Source organism: Salvelinus sp. IW2-2015, linkage group LG30 (assembly GCF_002910315.2).
Source record: "Salvelinus sp. IW2-2015 linkage group LG30, ASM291031v2, whole genome shotgun sequence".
NCBI lineage: Eukaryota > Metazoa > Chordata > Actinopteri > Salmoniformes > Salmonidae > Salvelinus > Salvelinus sp. IW2-2015.
Genome location: NC_036869.1, coordinates 2,762,418 through 2,780,344, shown reverse-complemented (window position 1 = coordinate 2,780,344; position 17,927 = coordinate 2,762,418). Strand labels below are relative to the sequence as shown.

The 17,927-nt window shown below is 41.2% G+C and overlaps 1 protein-coding gene across 6 annotated transcripts in view; it reads left to right on the top strand.

Annotated features, from left to right (window-relative positions):
* The window catches only part of elmo1 (engulfment and cell motility 1 (ced-12 homolog, C. elegans)), a 237,783-nt gene that overhangs the window by 166,409 nt on the left and 53,447 nt on the right, over nt 1-17,927 (top strand). The window contains exon 1 of one of the 6 annotated variants that reach the window (XM_023975418.2): nt 9,679-10,000. The exons of the other annotated variants lie outside the window; for them this stretch is intronic. The gene's annotated coding sequence lies outside the window, so the exon portion shown is untranslated. Of the gene's footprint in view, nt 1-9,678; nt 10,001-17,927 lie in introns of those variants that run through there. 6 annotated transcript variants of the gene reach the window in all.

Sequence of the window (17,927 nt, the reverse complement as noted above, 5' to 3'; positions counted from 1 at the left end):
AATCATGGGAGAAGGGCAGGGAGGTGACCAAGAACCTGACGGTCACTCTAACATAGCACAACCATCTCTGCAGCACTACAACAATCAGGCCTACACCTCAGTAAAAAGCACATGACAGCCCGCTTGGAGTTTGCCAAAAGGCACCTACAGTAAACACACTCAGACCATGAGAAACAAGATTCCCTGTTCTGATGAAACCAAGATTGAACTCTTTGGCCAGAATGTCTGGAGGAAACCTGGCACCATCCCAATGGTGAATCATGGTGGTGGCAGTATCATGCTGTGGGGATACTTTTCAGCGGCAGGAACTGGGAGACTAGTCAGGATCGAGGCAAAGATAAACGGAGCAAAGTACAGAGAAATCCTTGATGAAAACCTGCTCCAGAGCGCTCAGGACATCAGACTTGGGGCAAAGGTTGATCTTCCAACAGGACAACGACTCTAAGCACACAGCCAAGACAACACAGGAGTGGCTTCGGGACAAGTCTCTGAATGTCCGTGGCCCAGCTAGAGCCCGGACTTGAACCCGATCGAACATCTCTGGAGAGACCTGAAAATAGCTGTGTAGCAACACTCCCCATCCAACCTGACAGAGCTTGAGGGGATCTGTGAAGAGGAATGGGAGAAACTCCCCAAATACAGGTGTTCCAAGCTTGTAGTGTCCAGTTTTTGCTTTGTCATTATGGGGTATTGTGTGTAACCTTTTATCAATTTTACAATAAGGCTGTAACGGAACAAAATATGGACATAGTCCAGGGGTCTGAATACTTTCCGAATACACTGTATACCATGACATTGTTGAATACTTGTTTCTGATTGGCTTGAAGGGCATTCTAGAGTCCTATATATTTACTTTGTTTAATTAACGAACCATCTGTTGGCTCCTGAAGCTGTGTATGACCTGGTTTCACTTTCACACGCAGCTCTCATTTAACAAATGACTGAACTTTATATGGATGATTATTGTAACAAATGCACTGATCTGGTCAAATTATAAAGCATGTCAAGATATGTTGAATGAATTCACAATGGAAATACAATGAAATCGAAAAATTATTGAATTATTACTCTCACAATTTCACACATTTTCAACATATATTTTCGCCATTCTATACTTGACAAGCAGTTAGTTCCCATATTCCACCACTTGGCATTATGCCTACCCATGGTCATGGCTGTGCGTAAATTATTTATGCACACTCTCAAGCAACGTTCATATTGATAAATCTCACGCTCTGCGTGGAAATGATCCCACGCATGGTTTACGCACAGATTTGAGGCCCCGGGGCCAATTGTCTTTGGCACCCTTCTCCAACGGAACTGATGCTACACATGGATCTGCTGAGAATGAATCACACACACTCACATTCACACCTCTGGGGCCAGGAATTTTAATATCCAATCAAACACACCACTTTCTCTTGACAAGATGAGAGTGATTCTTGATTGAATAAGGATCGATTATTCCTCCCTCCCTCCCTCCTTACCATCCCTCATGTCCCTGGTGTTTGTGTAGACGGTGAAGACAGGAGAAGAGGAGGAGACTGTGTCACTGAGGGTCGTTCACATATCTTTTGGGGGGCATGTGCCCTAACTATTAAACAGGGCACCCCTGAACCGGGGTCATACACTCATTGAGTATTTATTACTTAGATCATTTATTTACAGAAAAGGAATAGATGCCCACATCTTAATGGAAAATTAAATGAAAAATAAATAATTTTAGTTTCAAATGCTTAACTTAGGGGGGCGCTGTTTTCACTTTGGAAAAAATCGTGCCCAAATTAAACGGCCTCGTACTCTATTCTAGATCATACAATATGCATATTATTATTACTATTGGATAGAAAACACTCAGAAGTTTCTAAAACTGTTTGAATTATATCTGTGAGTAAAACAGAACTCATTTGGCAGCAAACTTCCATACAGGAAGTGAAAAATCTGAAAACGAGGCTCTGTTTCAGGGCCTGCCTATTCAACTGGCTTTTATTTATCGATATGCATGCACTTCATACGCCTTCCACTAGATGTCAACAGGCAGTGGAAGGTTGAATGGGGTGTCTAGCTTGATCTGAGGCCGMATAAGAGCTTTTGKAGTGRCAGGTCYGSYMTTTTGTYWGWTTTCSACGGCGCGCGRRGGASCTCSACATTGTCTTCTGAARAGCGTTCGGTATACAYGGCGAATWKCTCCGGCTCTGATTTTATTTGATACATATGAGAAAAACATCATAAAGTAGGATTTTTCAACCGAGTTTGATCAGTTTATTCAACGTTTATTGGGAATTTTGGAATTTTTCGTTCCATGCGTCAAGAGATGATGGACACGTGAGCTCGACATGGCTAGCAAAAGTTGCTAATTCGACAGAAGAAATGGACATTCTAAAACCAAACAACGATTTATTCTGGACCTAGGACTCCTTGCACAACATTCTGATGGAAGAACAACAAAAGTAAGACAACATTTATGATGTTATTTCGTATTTCTGTGTAATATGTTGACTCCTATTCTCCGCCGTGTTGGTGAGCGCTGTCTCACAATAATGCATGCTGTATGTTGTGGTGAAGTTATTTTTAAAATCTAACACAGCGGTTGCATTAAGAACCAGTGTATCTTTCATTTGCCATACAACAAGTATTTTTATGTAAAGTTTATGATGAGTTCTTTGGTCAGATTAGGTGAGTGTCCAAAATATCTCCGGACATTCTGGTGAATCGTTGCTACGTATTCACAATGTATAACCACGATTTGCAGCTCTAAATATGCACATTTTCGAACAAAACATAAATGTATTGTATAACATGATGTTATAAGACTGTCATCTGATGAAGTTGTTCAAGGTTAGTGATTCATTTTATCTCTATTTTGTCGGTTTTGTGCAAGCTATTTTGGCGGGGAGTAAATTGNTTAGTGATTCATTTTATCTCTATTTTGTCGGTTTTGTGCAAGCTATTTTGGCGGGGAGTAAATTGCGTTGTGTGTTTGGCTACTGTAGTGAGCTAATATAAATACATATTGTGTTTTCGCTGTAAAACATTTTAAAAATCGGAAATGATGGCTGGATTCACAAGATGTTTATCTTTCATTTTCTGTATTGGACTTGTGATTTCATGAAATTATATTATATGATATCCCTGTCCCGTTAGGCTAGGCTATGCTAGTCAGCTTTTTTGATGAGGATGCTCCCGGATCCGGGATGGGTATGAAGTAAAGGTTAAGTCTTATTCACGTTACTAAGAACAAAAAAAATATCAAAATAATACAAATAATAACATATACAACTCTGAGTAAAGTATTTTGCACAACTATTTTGAACTGCTGCATTATTTCACAATGACCAACACAATTCCAGTCAAAATACAAGATTGTGAGAAATACTGTAGCCTACCATGACTATACCCAACCCAACTCCATTGTTGCCACTATGTATCCTACCTGAATGAAGCTTTGATTCAGTGGATGAAGTATTGAGGAGCAGGGATGTTGAAGGTCACTTCAGGGATACAGCTGCTGATCTACACGTCCTAAACATGCCAAGAATGAGAGCAAATTAAAGGAAGAAAATTAGAAATACTGTAGCCTACAATTACTATAATATCTGTCCCTCTGCCCTCCCTAAATCGTGTCATTGAGCGGTTCAGGAGACTTTTAGCCCTCCATAACTGACTACAAGAATATTGCAGCTCTGTGGGTGTAATATTTATTGACAATTTTGATACCTTCTGGAAACAAAGCTCGTATTATAAGGAGAATGGTATCCAACCAAATCACTTTGGTTCCTGGATCATTTCACAGAATTATAAGGCTGTGTTGAGACAATAACTTATCAATGACCCAAGCACAGCTCATTTAATCCCTACCATCGTCTCGCTGAGTTGTCATAATGCTTCAGCAAAGTACATTATCCCAGGGGCGTTGGAAGACAATGTAAAAAATTGTGTTAAACCAGATACAATGCTATTTTAAAGTAAACAAATTGACAACAGACTTTCAGCACGCTTATAGGGAAGGACATTCAACAAGCACAGCACTTACACAAATTACTGATGATTTGGCTGAGAGAAATTGATAAAAGATTTTTGGGGGCTGTTTTGTTAGGCTTCAGTGCAGCTTTAGACCTTATCGATCATAGTCTGCTGCTGGAAAAACGTATGTGTTGATCTGCTGCTGGAAAAACGTATGTGTTATGGCTTTACATCCCCCTACTATATTGTGGATAAAGTGTTAACTGGCTAACAGAACACAGGTAGAATCAGGAATTCCCCAGGGCAGCTGTCTAGGCCCCTTACTTTTTTCAGTCTTTACTAACGACATGCCACTGGCTTTGAGTAAAGCCAGTGTGTCTATGTATGCAGATGACTCAACACTATACACGTCAGCTACTACAGCGACTGAAATGACTTCAACACTTAACAAAGAGCTGCAGTTAGTTTCAAAATGGGTGGCAAGGAATAAGTTAGTCCTAAATATTTGAAACTAAAAGCATTGTATTTGAGACAAATCATTCACTAAACCCTAAACCTCAACTAAATCTTGTAATAAATAATGTTGAAATTGAGCAAAGTTGAGGTGACTAAACTGCTTGGAGTAACCCAGGATTGTAAACTGTTGATACAACAGTAGCTAAGATGGGGAGAAGTCTGTCCATAATAAAGCGCTGTTCTGCCTTCTTAACAACACTATCAACAAGGCAGATCCTAGAGGCCCTAGTTTGGTCGCACCTGAACTTCTGTTCAGTCGTGTGGTCAGGTACCACAAAGAGGGACTTAGGAAAATTGCCATTGGCTCAGAACAGGGCAGCACGATTGGCTCTTGGATGTACACAGAGAGCTGGTATTAATAATATCCATGTCAATCTCTCCTGGCTGAAAGTGGAGGATAGATTGACTTCATCACATCTTGTATTTGTAATTGACATATTGAATGCACCGAGCTGTCTGTTTGAACTATTGGCACACAGCTCGGACACCCATGCATACCCCACAAGACATGCCACCAGATGTCTCTTCACAGTCCCCAAGTCCAGAACAGACTATGGGAGGCATACAGTACTACATAGAGCCATGACTACATGGGACTATTCCATATCAAGTAACTCATGCCAGCCGTAAAATTAGATTTAAAAACAGATACAAATACACCTTTGGAACAGTGGGGATTGTGACGCAACACAAACAGGCACAGAACATGCATACACACACACGATAACATACGCACTACACACACACGTACACATGGATTTTGTGTTGTAGATATGTGGTAGTAGAGTAGGGGCCTGAGGGCACACACTTAATGTGTTGTGAAATGTGTTGTGAATGTATTGTAATGTTTTAAATTGTATAACTGCCTTTATTTTGCAAGACCCCAGGAAGAGCAGCAGCTAATGGGGATCCATAATAAATAGAAATACTTTACTATAGCTTACCATTCCCTAAATAAGTCAGTCATAATGTACCCATCAGCACATATAGCCATTGCCATCCTTATGACACAGAAACATGTGGAGCAGAGTTCTATTTAGAGATGGTTCTGAGCATGTTACCGGTGGTCATTCTGGACATGGCCCTTCTGTTTGTCTTGTGTAATCATTTGACCATGGGTGACATCCATGGTTTGTCTGTGAGTCATAGAAGGCATAGACTAGAGCAGTATGCATGTTCCCTATAGCAGAACCCAGTATGCATGTTCCCTGTAGCAGAACCCAGTATGCTTGTTCCCTATAGCAGAACCCAGTATGCCTGTTCCCTATAGCAGAACCCAGTATGCATGTTCCCTATAGCAGAACCCAGTATGCATGTTCCCTGTAGCAGAACCTACAAGCAGCAGTCTCACCCAATAATTATCATAACAATGATTGTATTGATTAGTTGTGTCTGGTATGAATGTGAGGTTGCCTTACAAAGACAGGCAAGGGTTTCATGCATTCATATTATTTTTTAAATAGATGTCTTTTTAAATCAGAATCTTCTTTTCCATCAAGACCAGATTTTGATTTCAGATCTAAAATGTAACACAACCACAACCACATCCCATCCTACTCTACTCTCTAGTCTACTCTCTAGTCTACTCTCTAGTCTACTCTCTAGTCTACTCTTTAGTCTACTCTTTAGTCTACTCTTTAGTCTACTCTCTACTCTCTAGTCTACTCTCTAGTCTCTAGTCTACTCGTTAGTCTACTCGTTAGTCTACTCGTTAGTCTACTCTTTAGTCTACTCTCTAGTCTACTCTCTAGTCTACTCTCTAGTCTACTCTCTAGTCTACTATCTAGTCTACTCTCTAGTCTACTCTCTAGTCTACTCTTTAGTCTACGCTCTAGTCTACTCTCTAGTCTACTCTTTACTATTTAGTCTACTCTCTAGTCTAATCTCTACTCTCTACTCTACTCTCTACTCTACTCTCTAGTCTACTCTCTAGTCTACTCTCTACTCTACTCTTTAGTCTACTCTCTTCTCTAGTCTTCTAGCTTGTTCCCTCTTTATTCTCTCTAGTCTACTCTCTAGTCTACTCTTTAGTCTAACTCTCTACTCTACTCTCTTCTCTAGTCTACGCTTTAGTCTACTCTCTAGTCTACTCTCTACTCTACTCTTTAGTCTACTCTCTACTCTTAGTCTACTCTCTACTCTCTACTCTACTCTTAGTGTACTCTTTAGCTACTCTTTAGTGTACTCTCTTCTCTAGTCTACTCTCTACTCTACTCTTTAGTCTACTCTCTTCTCTTAGTCTACTCTCTACTCTACTCTCTAGTCTACTCTCTAGTCTACTCTCTCTACTCTACTCTTTAGTCTACTCTCTAGTCTTACTCTCTACTCTTTAGTCTACTCTCTACTCTCTACTCTACTCTTTAGTTTCTCTTTAGTCTACTCTTTAGTGTACTCTCTTCTCTACTACTCTCTACTCTCTAGTCTACTCTCTAGTCTACTCTCTAGTCTACTCTCTAGTCTACTCTTTAGTCTACTCTTTAGTGTACTCTCTTCTCTAGTCTACTCTCTACTCTACTCGTTAGTCTACTCTCTAGTCTACTCTTTAGTCTACTCTCTAGTCTACTCTCTACTCTTTAGTCTACTCTCTAGTCTACTCTCTAGTCTACTCTCTACTATACTCTTTAGGCTACTCTTTAGGCTACTCTTTAGTCTACTCTCTAGTCTACTCTCTACTCTTTAGTCTACTCTCTACTCTACTCTACCTCTAGTCTACTCTCTAGTCTACTCTTTAGTCTACTCTCTAGTCTACTCTCTTCTTTAGTCTACTCTCTAGTCTACTCTCTTCTTTAGTCTACTCTCTAGTCTACTCTCTAGTCTACTCTCTACCTTACTCTTTAGTCTACTCTCTACTCTCTTTTCTAGTCTACTCTCTACTCTACTCTCTAGTCTACTCTTTACTCTACTCTTTAGTCTACTCTCTAGTCTAGTCTACTCTCTAGTTCTACTCTCTAGTCTACTCTCTAGTCTACTCTCTAGTCTACTCTTTAGTCTACTCTCTTCTCTAGTCTACTCTCTAGAAAACTCTTTAGTTCACTCTAGTCTTTAGTCTACTCCTCTCCAGTCTACTCTACTCTACACTCTACTCTTTATTCTATTCTTTACTCTACTCTACACTCTACTCTTTACCTTCTACTCTACTCTACTCTTTACTCTACTCTCTACTTTTTACTCTACTCTATACTCTATTTACGCTATACTCTCTACTCTTTACTCTGTATTCTAATTTACTCTTTACTCTGTACTCTACACGTTTCTCTACTCTATACTCTCTACTCTGCTGTACACTCTACACTCTACTCTCTATCTACACTCTACTCTTAATTCTACTCTTTACTCTACTCTACACTCTACTCTTTACACTCTACTCTTTACTCTACTCTCTACTTTTTACTCTACTCTATACTTTACACTCTACTTTTACTCTATACTCTATACTTTTTACTCTACTCTATACTCTACACTCTACTCTTTACTCTATACTCTCTACTCTACACTCTACTCTTTAGTATACAATTTACTCTACTCTTACTCTACATTCTACTTTTCAGTATGCTATCTACCCCACACTCTTTAGCATACTCTGTGCTCTCTACTCTACTCTCTACTCTACACTCTTTAATATACTCTTTACTCTCTACTCTTAACTCTACACTCTTTAATATACTCTTTACTCTCTACTCTACTCTCTACTCTACACTCTTTAATATACTCTTTACTCTCTACTCTACTCTCTACTCTACACTCTTTAATATACTCTTTACTCTCTACTCTTAACTCTTTACTCTCTACACTACTCTTTACTATACTCTCTACTATTTACTCTACTCTTTACTTTATACTCATTAGTCTACACTCTACTCTTAACTCTCTTCTCTACACTCTACTCTGCACTCTACTCTCACTCTACACTCTACTCTTAACTCTCTACTCTACACTCTCTAGTCTACTCTCTACTCTACTCTTTACTCTACTCTCTACTCTACACTCTTTAATATACTCATTACTCTCTACTCTGCTCTCTACTTCTTTCTCCTATACTACTCTTTACTATACTTTACTATTTACTCTACTATCTACTCTACTCTCTAGTCTACTTTCTACTCTACTCTTTAGTCTACTCTTTACTCTACTCTACTCTCTACTTTACTCTACTCTCTACTCTACTTTTTAGTCTACTCTCTACTCTTTACTCTACTCTACTCTCTAGTCTACTCTCTACTTTACTATACTCTCTACTCTACTTTTTAGTCTACTCTCTACTCTACTCTCTACTCTACTCTTTAGTCTACTCTTACTTTACTCGTTAGTCTACTCTTCTACTCTACTCTCTACTCTACTCTTTAGTCTACTCTACTCTTAGTCTACTCTACTCTTTAGTCTACTCTTTAGTCTACTCTCTACTCTACTCTCTACTCTACTCTCTACTCTACTCTACTCTTTACTCTACTCTCTACTCTACTTTTTAGTCTACTCTCTACTCTTACTCTACTCTACTCTCTACTCTACTCTCAACTCTACTCTCTACTCTACTCTACTCTTTAGTCTACTCTCTACTGTACTCTCTACTCTACTCTCAACTCTACTCTTGACTACTCTCTCCTCCACTCCACTCTACTCGTAACTCTGTATTGTACTCTCTACTCTACTCTACTCTCTACTCCACTCTTTACTTTTTACTCTGTATTCTACTCTACTCTTTCTCCACTCCGACCAACAGAACGGACAGGCAACAGTTTCCTCTGTTTCCATAGCAACCCCAGTCCAATTACCACCGCTGCACTGCACTGGCTCCACTTTGCAAGATGGAGGCGCTTCTCTTCTCTCACTGTGTCTGTGTGTGTTCCTGCATGCTGATGCATATGTGTGTTCCTGCATGCTGATGTGCGTGTGTTTGTGTGTTCCTGTGTCTATTTCTGAGCATGGTAATGTATGACTGCCCTGGTCTTGTATGACTGCTTGCTGCGCCTCGCGACTAGAAAACCTCCAGCTCTGTCATCCATGCAGAATAGTACTGATGTAGAGGCTCTCACTCATTCCCTCCCCTCCCCTCTGTAACCCCCCCCCCCCCCCCTCCACACACATACACACCACCACAGCCCATGTGATCCCCAGCTGCCAGTCTATTGGCTGATACCACCGTGGGTGCATCCAATCGGGCTTAAACGCTGAGATCAACATAAGCGGGGCTGCCTGGTGATCCTCCCAGACTGGCAGCAGAGAGGAGGTAGATCTTGTGAGGCAGGCGGCAGGAGAAGAGCGGCGCCCTCCTTGACCACAATCGCCACCACAACGCACCTCACGCCTGTGGCTAGAGCCAGCCAGCTCCGTAAGCAACCGTTAGCATTGCTCTATCACTCTACCAGGGGACCATCTGCCATTGCTTCCCCTCTCTTTCCCTCTGTTCTTTGCTTCCTCTTCTAAACTCGTTAGCTGCTCCTCTCATCTCGGTGCAGTCGAGTTCTGCTGGCAGTCATTATGAAGCACAGCGTGGCAGCAGCAGCCATGGAGGTGACAATTACAGGTAAGTACAAGACACTGGCTGACATGCTTTATCCACCTCTAGAGAGAAGAGAGTGAAGGAGAAGAGCAGGGCATTGGCTGCTGGCTGCTGATTAGAATGGAGGGATGGAGAGAGTGAAGGAGAAGAGGCAGGGACATTGGCTGCTGGCTGCTGATTAGAATGGAGGATGGAGAGAGTGAAGGAGAAGAGCAGTGCATTGGCTGCTGGCTGCTGATTAGAATGGAGGGATGGAGAGAGTGAAGGAGAAGAGCAGGGACATTGGCTGCTGGCTGCTGATTAGAATGGAGGGATGGAGAGAGTGAAGGAGAAGAAGCAGGGGCATTGGCTGCTGGCTGCTGATTAGAATGGAGGGATGGAGAGAGTGAAGGAGAAGAGCAGGGGCATTGGCTGCTGGCTGCTGATTAGAATGGAGGGATGGAGAGAGTGAAGGAGAAGAGCAGGGGCATTGGCTGCTGGCTGCTGATTAGAATGGAGGGATGGAGAGAGTGAAGGAGAAAGAGCAGGGGCCTTGGCTGCTGGCTGCTGATTAGAATGGAGGGATGGAGAGACGCATGAAGGAGAAGAGCAGGGGCATTGGCTGCTGGCTGCTGATTAGAATGGAGGGATGGAGAGAGTGAAGGAGAAGAGCAGGGGCATTGGCTGCTGATTAGAATGGAGGGATGGAGAGAGTGAAGGAGAAGAGCAGGGGAGGGGGTTGTTTGTTGTTGCTTGGCTGCGGAGAAGAGTGGAGAGTATCAGAGCAATGCTCATAGGACAGATGGGGCAGTGCTGGGTTGTGTGTGTGTGTCTGTGTCTGTGTCTGTGTCTGTGTCTGTGCGTGTGCGTGTGCGTGCGTGCGTGTGACTCTGTGAGGCATAATCAGGTTAGAGCAGCCCATCTCAGCCTTCTGATTAAAAGCCTCCCAATCTCAGCAAACACAGAGCCAAAAGCCCAGTCTGAAACTGTCTTTGTGAACACAGACAGAGCAGAGGGAAGTGGTGGCGATAGTACACATTTTGAATAAGGTTTAGCATTGTATACTACTACCCACTTTCCTACCAATGGAGGAATGGACCACTACTATCCACCATATTAGCCTCGGCTAGCAAATTATGAATGCCATATGTGTTAGTATGTTTAAATAATGCATACATTTCATGTCTAACATTGCCATGGACAGATGCTCAGTATATTTGTATTTTCGTTATTACGGATCCCCATTAGCTGCTGCCAAGGCAAACATTACGGCAGTTATATACAATTTAAAATATATGACATTACATTTTATAACACTTTTCACAACACATTGTGTTCCCTCAGGCCACTACTCTACTACCACACCTCTGGTGACATGTCTTGTGGGATATTCATGGGTGTCCGAGCTGTTTGCTAGTAGTTTAAACAGACACCTCGTGCGTTCAGCATGTCAACACTTCTTACAAAAACAAGTAGTGATGAAGTCAATCTCTCCTCCACTGTGAGCCATGAGAGATTTACATGCATATGATTAATGTTAGCTCTCCGTGTACATTTAAGGGCCAGCCGTACTGCCCTGTTCTGAGCAAATTGTAATTTTCAGAGGTATATACTGTGGCTATATAAAACAACAAGATGATTGTCTTTGCCATGGTTACTGTAGCGATAGCTACCCCCAGGATAATCTGCTTTGTCAAGAACAGGTATTCCCAAACTGGGGGGGGTATGCGCAATGCCGTTGGGGGTATACCAAATAAAAATGAGATTCACATTTTTTTTTAAATATATTTATATTTATTTATGTTTTTTTATATATATATTTTTTCCCACATTTTTAAACAGTACATTTATATTTCCCAACGTGGGCGATACATTTGGGTGAGGTTTTTTTCTCTCCTGAGTAGCCTCATTTCACTGCCAAAAATAAAATGTAACCATCTAGTGTTCAGCGAAATAACAACACAATGTCAAAAACAGGTAGCCTAGTCAAATAATTAACATCCAATCACAATAACCGTTACTCTCTCGCGGGAAACCACTCTTGCGCAGACATTTAGAAACGAAATATGACAATTTGAAAAATAAGCCACCGGAGTTTTTTGAGCGAGAATACAGACAACTTTCGAGCAGTAAGACATGTATAAAAGCAACAGATACCATTAATAAGAAGGGGCTAGAAGCGTCTTATATGGTGAGCTACCGAGTGGCTGGGACAGGCAAGCCCCATACTATTGTGTAGAACAGTTTTTCCAGCTGCCGCGGATATGGCTGGGACAATACTGGGGAGAAAGGCCAAAAAAAACTATACAGACAATGACTTCATCAAACAACACTGTTTCACGACGCATCAGTGACATGGCAGGAGATGTTTTGAAACAATTACTGCTTCGCATACAAGCCAGTGAATTCTATGCATTACAGCTGGATGAGTCAACAGACTTGGCGGGCCTGGCACAGCTCCTGGTATATGTCCGTTACGTTTATGGGAGGCCAATTAAGGAATACAACTCTTCTGGAATCAAGGACAACAGGAGAGGATATTTTTTAAGTACTGGACAACTTTGTGACATCAAACCAACAAGATGTGTTGGTATCTGTACAGTCGTGGCCAAACGTTTTGAGAATGACACAAATCTTAATTTTCACAAAGTCTGCTGCTTTAGTTTGTATGATGGCAATTTCCATATACTCCAGAATGTTATGAAGAGTGATCAGATGAATTGCAATTAATTGCAAAGTCCCTCTTTGCCATGCAAATTATTGAGTCTATGATTAAGAAGTTGGAGCTCGTTTCTGTCTGCATAAACAAGGACAACACACAGGCCTTCCCATCATTGTATTATTTTTTTGTGTGCAAATTAACTCAAGCTTATGTACAATGTCAAATGTGAAATACCTGAGTGAGCTGGGTGCGCAACGGGCGACACAAACAACTGGATTCGTTATTCCTTTTATGCCCTGCCTCCAGTCCACTTACCGATATCTGAACAAGAGAGCCTCATTGAAATTGTAACAAGCGGTTCTGTGAAAATTGAATTTAATCAGAAGCCACTGCCAGATTTCTGGTTAGGGCTGCGGTCAGAGTTTCTTGCCTTGGCAAATCGCACTATTTAGACACTGATACCCTTTGCAACCACATACGTACAGTTTAAATCGGAAGTTTACATACACCTTAGCCAAATACATTTAAACTCAGTTTTTCACAATTCCTGACATTTAATCCTAGTAAAAATGTCCTGTCTTAGGTCAGTTAGGATCACCACTTTATTTTAAGAATGTGAAATGGCAGAATAATAGTAGAGAGAATGATTTATTTCAGCTTTTATTTCTTTCATCACATTCCCAGTGGGTCAGAAGAGATTACATGATACAGGCTGCACTTAGTATTTGGTAGCATTGCCTTAAATTGTTTAACTTGGGTAAACATTTTGGGTAGCCTTCACAAGCTTCCCACAATAAGTTGGGTGAATTTTGTCCTTCCTCCTGACAGAGCTGGTGTAACTGAGTCGGTTTGTAGGCCTCCTTGCTCGCCAACGACTTCTTTTTTTCAGTTCTGCCCACACATTTTCTATAGGATTGAGGTCAAGGCTTTGTGATGGCCACTCCAATAATTGTGACTTTGTTGTCCTTAAGCCATTTTGCCACAACTTTGGAAGTATGCTTGGGGTCATTATCTCATTTGGAAGACCCATTTGCGACCAAGCTTTAACTTCCTGACTGATGTCTTGAGATGTTGCTTCAATATATCCAAATAATTTTCCTGTCTCATGATGCCATCTATTTTGTGAAGTGCACCAGTCCCTCCTGCAGCAAAGCACCCCCACAACATGATGCCCGTGCTTCACAGGTGGGATGGTGTTCTTCGGCTTGCAAGCATCCCCCTTTTTCCTCCAAACATAACGATGGTCATTGTGGCCAAACAGTGCAGTTGCAAACCGTGGTCTGGCTTTTTCATGGCGGTTTTGGAGCAGTGTCGTCTTGCTTGCTGAGTGGCCTTTCGGGTTATGTTGATATAGGACTTGTTTTACTGTGGATATAGATACTTTTGTACCTGTTTCCTCCAGCATCTTCACAAGATCCTTTGCTGTTGTTCTGGGATTGATTTGCACTTTTCGCACCAAAGTATGTTCATCTCTCGGAGACAGAACGCGTCTCCTTCCTGCGCAGTATGACGGCTGCGTGGTTCCATGGTGTTTATACTTGCATACTATTGTTTGTACAGATGAACATGGCACCTTCAGGCGTTTGAAAATTGCTCCCAAGGATGAACCAGACTTGTGGAGGTCTACCATTTTTGGCTGATTTCTTTTGACTTTCCCATGATGTCAAGCAAAGAGGCACTGAGTTTGAAGGTAGGCCTTGAAATGCATCCACAGGTACACCTCCAATTGACTCAAGTGATGTCAATTAGCCTATCAGAAGCTTCTAAAGCCATGACATCATTTTCTGGAATTTTCCAAGCTGTTTAATGGCACAGTCAACTTAGTGTATGTAACTTCTGACCCACTGGAATTGTGATACAGTGAATTATAAGTGAAATAATCTGTCTGTAAACAATTGTTGGATAAATTACTTGTCATGCACAAAGTAGATGTCCTAACCAACTTGTCAAAACTATAGTTTGTGAACAAGACATTTGTGGAGTGGTTGAAAAACTGCCAACCTAAGTGTATGTAAACTTCCGACTTCAACTGTATGTGAGAGTTGATTCTCGGCCCTCACTAGCATGAAAACTAAATACAGGCACAGACTGTGTGTGGGAAATGATTTAAGACTGAAACTCTCTCCAATACAACCCAACATTGCAGACGTACTCGCCTGTTCTGAGCAAATTGTATTTTCAGAGGTATATACTGTGGTATATGAAAAAATAAAGATTGATTGTCTTTGCCATGCGTTCTGTAGCGATAGCTACCCCAGGAAATCTGCTCTTTGTCAAGCAACAAGGTATTCCCAAACTGGGGGGTATGCGCAATGCGTTTGGGGGTATACCAAATAAAAATGAGATTCACATTTTTTTTAAATTCATATTTATATTTATTATGTTTTTTTTATATATATATTTTTTCCGCACATTTTTAAAACAGTACATTATATTTCCCAACAAGTGGGCGATACATTTGGGTGAGGTTTTTTCTCTCCTGAGTAGCCTCATTTCACTGCAAAAATAAAATGTAACCATCTAGTGTTCAGCGAAAATAACAACACAATGTCAAAAAACAGGTAGCCTAGTCAACATAATTAACATCCATCACAATAACCGTTACTCTCTTCGGGGAAAGCCACTCTGCGCAAACATTAGAACGAAATATGACAATTTGAAAAAATAAGCCACCGTAGTTTGTTGAGCGAGAATACAAGACAACTTCGGCAGCAGTAAGACATGTATAAAAAGCCAAGCAGATATCATATAATAAGAAGGGGCTAGAAGCGTCTTATATGGTGAGCTACCGAGTGGCTGGGACAGGCAAGCCCCATACTATTGTGTAGAACAGTTTTCCAAGTGCCGCGGATAGGCTGGGACAATACTGGGGGGAGAAAGGCCAAAAAAAACTATACAGACAATGACTTGTCAAACAACATGTTTCAACGACGCATCAGGACATTGCAGGAGATGCTTTTGAAACAATTGATTCTTCGCATACAAGCCAGTGAAATTCTATGCATTACAGCTGATGAGTCAACAGACTTGGCGGGGCCTGGCACAGCTCCTGCGTATATGTCGTTACGTTTATGGGAGCCAATTAAGGAATAACACTCTTCTGGAATCAAGGACAACAGGAGGATATTTTTAAGTACTGGACAACTTTGTGACATCAAACCAACAAATGTGTTGGTAATCTGTACAGTCGTTGCGCCAAACGTTTTGAGAATGACACAAATCTTAAATTTTTCACAAAGTCTGCTGCTTTAGTTTGTTATGAATGGCAATATTCCATATAACTCCAGATGTTATGAAGAGTTCAGATGAATTGGCAGATTAATTGGCAAAGTCCTCTTTGCCATGCAAATTATTGAGTCTATGATTAAGAAGTTGGAGCTCGTTTGCTGTTCTGCAAAACAAGGACAACACACCAGGCCTTCCCAATCATTGTATATTATTTTTTGTGTGAAATTAACTCAAGCCTTATGTACAATGTCAAAGTGCCTGAATACCTGACGTGACTGGTGCGCAACGGGCGACAACAAACAACTGGATCGTTATTCCTTTTATGGACCTGCCTCCAGTCCACTTACGATATACTGAACAAGAGCAGCCTCATTGAAAATTGTAACAAGCCGGTTCTGTGAAAATTGATTTAATCTCTACGAAGCCACACTGCAGATTTCTGTTAGGGCTTGCGGTCAGCGTTTCTTGCCTTGGCAAATCGCACTGATTTAGACACTGATCCCTTGCAACACATCCGTACAGTATTAAATCGAAGTTTACATACGCTTAGCCAGCAATACATTTAAAACTCAGTTTTTCCAATTCCTGAACATTTTAATCCTATAAAAATGTCCTGCTTAGGTCAGTTAGGATCACCACTTATTTTAAGAATGGTGAAATGGCAGGAATAATAGGTAGAGAAGAATGATTTATTTCAGCTTTTATTTCTTTCATCACATTCCCAGTGGGTCAGAAGTTTACATACACTCAATTAGTATTGGTAGCATTGGCCTTAATTGTTTAACTTGGGTTAACATTTTGGGTAGCCTTCCACAAGCTTCCCAAATAAGTTGGGTGAATTTTGTCCCATTCTCCCTGACAGAGCTGGTGTAACTGAGTCAGGTTTGTAGGCTCCTTGCTCGCCACACGCTTTTTCAGTTCTGCCCACACATTTTCTAATAGATTGAGGTCAAGGCTTTGTGATGGCCACTCCAATAATTTGACTTTGTTGTCCTTAAGCCATTTTGCCACAACTTTGAGAAGTATGCTTGGGGTCATTATCCATTTGGAAGACCCACATTTGCGACCAAGCTTTAAACTTCCTGACTGATGTCTTTGAGATGTTGCTTCAATATATCCAAATAATTTCTCTGTCTCATGATGCCATCTATTTTGTGAAGTGCACCAGTCCTCCTGCAGCAAAGCACCCCACAAATGATGCCCGTGCTTCACAGGTGGGAGGTGTTCTCTCGGCTTGCAAGCATCCCCTTTTTCCTCCAAACATAACGATGGTCATTGTGGCCAAACAGTGCAGTTGCAAACCGTGGTCCTGCTTTTCATGGCGGTTTGGAGCAGTGTCGTCTTGCTTGCTGAGTGGCCTTTCGGGTTATGTTGATATAGGACTTGTTTTACTGTGGATATAGATACTTTTGTACCTGTTTCCTCCAGCATCTTCACAAGATCCTTTGCTGTTGTTCTGGGATTGATTTGCACTTTTCGCACCAAAGTATGTTCATCTCTCGGAGACAGAACGCGTCTCCTTCCTGCGCAGTATGACGGCTGCTGGTGTCCATGGTGTTTGATACTTGCATACTATTGTTTGTACATATGAACATGGCACCTTCAGGCGTTTGAAAATTGCTCCACAGGATGAACCAGACTTGTGAGGTCTACCATTTTTGGCTGATTTCTTTGACTTTCCCATGATGTCAAGCAAAGAGGCACTGAGTTTTGAAGGTAGCCTTGAAATGCATCACAGGTACACCTCCAATTGACTCATAAGTTGATGTCAATTAGCCTATCAGAAGCTTCTAAAGCCATGACATCATTTCTGCGAATTTCCAAGCTGTTTAATGGCACAGTCAACTTAGTGTAGTAACTTCTGACCACTGGACATTGTGAGTACAGTGAATTATAAGTGAAATAATCTGTCTGTAAACAATTGTTGGATAAATTACTTGTCATGCACAAAGTAATGTCCTAACCACTTGTCAAATACTATAGTTTGTGAACAAGACATTTGTGGAGTGGTTGAAAAACTGCCAACCTAAGTGTATGTAAACTTCCGACTTCAACTGTATGTGAGAGTTGATTCTCGGACCA